This window comes from Condylura cristata, unplaced genomic scaffold (genome assembly GCF_000260355.1).
Source record: "Condylura cristata isolate star-nosed mole 26May11 unplaced genomic scaffold, ConCri1.0 scaffold00023, whole genome shotgun sequence".
In the NCBI taxonomy this organism is placed as follows: Eukaryota; Metazoa; Chordata; class Mammalia; order Eulipotyphla; family Talpidae; genus Condylura; species Condylura cristata.
In genome coordinates, this window is record NW_004567124.1 from 33,183,919 (window position 1) to 33,189,360 (window position 5,442).

Sequence of the window (5,442 nt, forward strand, 5' to 3'; positions counted from 1 at the left end):
ACATGGGACTGTCATTGAGACTGCAATCACAGGAGGAGACCTTCATGCTTCTCCTTCTCACCTGGCATGGCAGCCAGGGCAGAGGGCACGACTTCATTACAGGGGCACTTTGCTGGTTTTGACCCATGACTGGGTTCCTGAAGAAGTGAGTAGGCAGGTGGAGTTCAGGAAGGGCTGTATCAGAGCTAAGCTGTTCCCCAGCTCCCCTCACAGGGCCAGTCTGGGCTTCTCCCAGGGTTGCTTCCTCAAGCTGAGAGATGTGTCTAGAGCCCAAGGCTGCTATCAAGGTGCAGAAGAGCTCCAGGTAACTCAGGCTCTTGAGGCATCTGGGGGGAAGGGAGCACCTCTAACGGAGAGCAGAACCAGAGACAGACATTCTGAGACCACCTGACATTTCCTAGTGGCCAATGTATGTACACTGAGGAGGGTTCCCACCTGCTGGAAAACGAGGGGGGTGCTAAGAGTGAGAAAACCTCAAAGATTCTAAATATCTCACAACACCTTTACTTGGCCAAGAAGCCTCTACCTCACACCCACCCCTGCTTCCTTGGGGGTGGGCGCTGTGAGTGGGTAGAAGCAAGTGTTCTGGGTTCTAGGCCAGACTCTGATGGGCCATATGGCTCTGGGCAATAAATTCCCACTCCTTGTCTTCACCCCCCTTCAGTCTCCTCAGGGGAAGCAATGCCGAGGCGGACACTCTGCCTCCAAGGACTTAGGTGAGGCTACCAGGAAAGCCGGGCTGAGAGGGGCTTAGACAGTAGTGTTACCCACACTGGTGGCGGAAAAACACTCATGAACTATTTCCCCAAAAGCCAGGCCCCAGAAAAGGAAAGTATTTGTTTTGCTACCCCTACTTCCTGCAGTGAGGTCAGAGCTCACAAATTGGGGCTAACGTCATGGGCCAGCGGAACCATTCAGCCCTCTCCAAAGTGGGCCTCTGAAACGCATCTTACAGTCAGACCAGATGTGACCCCAACAGTGATCTCCAAATCACAGGATGAGGGCTGGCTCCCCACTGGGCAGCAGGATAGCAAGTTCTGGTCACAGCTAAGACAGGCTGTCCTGGGTTCCCTGGAAAACTGCTTCTCTCTTCTCTCTGGGGGGTGCAGGCAGGAATCTCAGGAGCTCAGACCTGGGAGGCACAAGAGCTCCCCCAAATCAGAGATGCAAAAGACCCAAACTGACTGAGAGTGCCCCTTGGCGCTACATAAGCTCTGGGCAGAATGGCAAGGCCAGGGGCTCCCCATGGAGCAGGACAGACACCTAGAGGACTCATGCCTGGGGGGGGGGGCAGCAGACCCACCCTGCTGCCTCCTTGCCCAAGCCTGGCACGCAGCCCCATCTCGTGCCCTCGGTCCTTCTAATCAGCTCATCCTGTTCCACAATTTATGTCTCGTGCCACTGGTTTTGAATGTGCTGTCCCCACTGCCTAGAACAGCCCCACGCCCTCACCTCTGTGTCTGGCTCTCATCCCCACATCCTGTTCATGGGCGACTGGACAAAGCATGGTGTTTGGAAGCCTAGGGGTCAGGGCCAGTCTGCTTTAGAGGGCAGAGCAGTAGGCAGCTCCTTCACAGACCTTACAGCAGAGAGCACTGAGCTCAGGTCCCCAGGGGCCAAGTTGGGATGGGGGTAGAGAAGAAGGGTGTGGCTAGCTGGAGCAGGCCACTCAGACTGTCTGGGCTGCAGGGTTGGCAGACGCAGGCCCTGGCTTGGCTCGGGTGACTGTGCAGGAGGCTGAACCTGCAGACTATTTTTAGGCTTCTCCTGAGTTGCAGAGACAAGGATTCTCGGGGCTACAGCCCTTGCCCACTGGAGAAAGATTGAGGAGGCCCCGTTACCTCTAGAGTCAAGGTCTCTGGAGCTCCCACCTTTATCCATGGAGACCAGGAGCTGGGACCAGAAAGTGAACTGGAAGCATCCCAGTTCCCCCAGACATTCATTCATTCCTCAAGTCATTTTTGAGCACCTACGATGTGCCAGGCACCATACTAAGTGCTATGAACAAAAAGACAAAACTCCTCTCCCTCACAGAGAGGTGCTATCCAAGAAAAATATCATGTGAGCCACCGATAATTTTTAATTTTTTTGTAACGACATTCAACAGAATTACAAGAAACAGGTGGAATTAACTTTTGTATATTTTACTAAACCTATTATATCCCAGATATTTTTATTTCCATGTATCCTCAATGTAACAATCTATTAATAAGACAAATTCTCTTGGTTTGCATATTACATCTTCCAAATCCAGTATGTTCTTTGTCTTTCCAGCCCATCTCCACTCAGGCGAGCCACTCGCAAGTGCTCAGAACCTTTGGAGAATGCAGTTCTAGAGAAAATCACCCATCCGAACTCAGGCCAGTTCAGGAATGCATCGACTGATTAGTGATGTCTGCCGCAGAAGGGGCAGGCCTGCTGGCTAGACAAAGTCGGGTGGCCACATTTTATAAATCCACTGATGACCTGAGGATGTGGGTTTTGTTTTTGTTTTTTCCCAAGGTCTCTTCCTCCTACAGTTAACCAACACCAACATGAACATGTTTTGTAAGTCTAAGTTGGCTATTTCAGCCTCAATCCACCAAGCCATGATTGCAGACCTCTGGACCACAGCCCTGGCTGGGATCTTGGAACTTGCACTTGTTTTTCCAGACAAGGGGAGGCTAAAATTGGGCCATGGAGGCAGCTGGAAATGCTGGGAACCTACCTGTTTCTTGTAACTTCTATTTAAGTGGTCACCCCAAAAAATGTTTTAAGTTACCTGTGGACATCATTATTTCTCTTGGATTGACCTCTCTGTGAGGGAGGGGAGTTTTGTCGTTTTTGCTCATAGTACCTAGCATAGTGTCTGGCACATAGTAGTGCTCAAAAATTACATGAGAAATATAATAACAGTAAATAATAACAGTAAAAAACAAAACAAAATTAACAGACAACCATATGCCAGAAACATTCCGTGGTGGGGTTGGGGGTGAATGGATCAGAATGAGGGCAAGAAGAACACAGACTATGGAGATAGTGGTGGGAATTCCATGGGCAACACACCTGAGAAAAGAGAGCAAATATTGTATAAAAAATGAACAATGATATAAGCAAACAAATACATAAATAAATAAATATGTTTTTTAAAAAACTTTTTAAAAAGTATTTGAGGAATGAATGAGAGCTTGCAATGAGGCAGGCAGGGATGAGGGGTGAGAAAAACTGGATCTCAGGTTCCCCATCATAAGGCCCCCTCCAGCTGTTCAAATCCTCAATGGCTTCCTGGAATCTGCAGGGTGAAGATCGGGGCCTCAGGTACAGTACCCCGTTCTACAAAGCCTCAGCTCCTCTGTTAGATACTTTCCCTTCTGTCTCTTTCATTTTCTAGACATGACAGCGTAGCAGGCATTGTTTTAAGGGCTAGAGACACAGCTGTGAGCAAAATGGACAAGCTCCTCTGTGCCTTCCTGTCTCTCACACAACTGTAGTCAGGCCCTCACATGCCCAGTCCCCTCTTCCATTTTCCCCTGACTCTACCTGGGGACCCAAGGCATACCAAAGCTTTCTTTGCCCCTCCCAAATAGATGGATGCCCTCCCACCTGGGAATAATCACACGCATGGTAACCACCCAGCTGCACATGTGCCTCCCCTCCCAGGCTGTGTGTGTCCATGGAGTCCAGGCCTGATTCCAGGTGCACCCCCAAGGCTTCATCTGCTGAAGACTCAGCAGACAGAGGCACGCTGCATGTGTGTACGTGTGTGTGCAACAGGTGTGCGTGTGTGCATGCTCACACATGTACATAGAACTCTGAAAGGCCAAGGTCATTCTGGGACCTCTGCCTGGGATCTTCCTCCTTGCACTCTGGCGGGGACACTTACAAAAGCAAAGACACAAAGTGTTTCTAGCAATGGTCGGGGAGGACTGGGAGTTGCTGAGCAGAGAGAAGACAGGGGCTGGAAGGCCCTGAATTCTGGGTCAGGACATCAGGATGGACCTGGGTACAGGTGGAGGGAGCTGTTAAAGGGTTTCACACACACACACACACACACACACACACACACACGAGGTCCTTCTTTTTCTCCCAAAGGGTGTCAAGACAGCAGGGATAGACCCACCCAGGGAAACCTTAGGGATCGTTTAGATTTATGAAGGGGAGGGAGGGAGACATCTGGAGCTAAGCTTTGGTCTTTCAGCCCTGCTCCCGTTTTGCCCCTCCTCTCCCACCTTCTTCTCCCTGTGCAGGAGATGCCCAGGACAGAGGGCAGAAGACGGGCCAGGCTCCTGTCTCCAGCCTGGCAGCCAGGAAGCCCACACTGGCACCATGATATCTCAGTGCTCACAGAGCCCAGCCTCACAAGATGGTGCACTCATTGCCATGTCACTTGCCCATCAGAGGAAAACGGGGCAGGAGATGTGCCCGATTGCTCCCTCCCTGCCAGCTCATTTACATGGGATTTACATGGGCTCATTTCATGCCTCACTGCACACGGCTTCACGCCTGCCTGGCCTCTCCTGGGGCCTCCGTAGAGACAAAGGAGTCTGTTTTGTCTCTCAAGTCCCTCAGTCCCAAGGCCCATCAGGGCACCAAGCGCATCCTCACAGCAGAGGGAAACTGCCAAGGTCCAGAGAGGTCAGGGGGCTCGCCTAGGTGGCCCACAATCCACTTTCTCCAGTGGGCTCACATCCCACTGGAACCCACTCCCCCCGTCACTGAGTTGCAGCCTGAGAAGCACAAGGCTGCTGCCTCTTGGTGTGACTGGGAAAACAGACAGATGTGGACAAGACCAGACTGAACTCCTGCCAAGACAGGTAAATTGGTCTTAGAACCCAGAAGAAGGCAGAAGAAGGGGTTCCACAGCAGCCCCCTCTGAGCACCCAAGGGAAATACAGCTCAGAGAAGGCTCTGGATCCTGAAAGGGATGAGGTCCTAGGGCTGCCCCCAACCCAGAGCTCTCTGAGTCCCTCCAACTCCCTTACTCATGCCCTGCTCAGTGGGTCCCCCTCAGGCATCACCTTCTGAGCTTGCCCTGCACCTTCGCCCGCCCCCTTCCCTTCCACACACATCTATCATTGCACGTTTATCCCACAGGGTCTTATTTGATCAGCTCTTCCTCCCCAAGGTCATTTCTAGCACAGCTGCGCAAGGTCTCCCAGAGGACATGGCAAAAGGTGAGGCTGGGGAGGGGATCGGCCGACTCTGAGATGTGAGGAAACGCGCTGTCTGAGTCCCGGAGTCATAGTTTGGCAGGCAGGACGATGTCCAAGAGCTAGGGGTTCACACCCTGTGCTGCCTGCCTCTCACTAGCTGGCAGTGGGGTGAGCATGTCCTGGGCTCTCAGGAGAGGGACGGCAAGAGTGTGTGTGATGCTCACACAGGCATCAAGTTATAGTCACATATGGGAGCCTCCACCTTCACTCCCAGACCAGAACAGCTTTGCAGACAAGGAACAGGCACAGA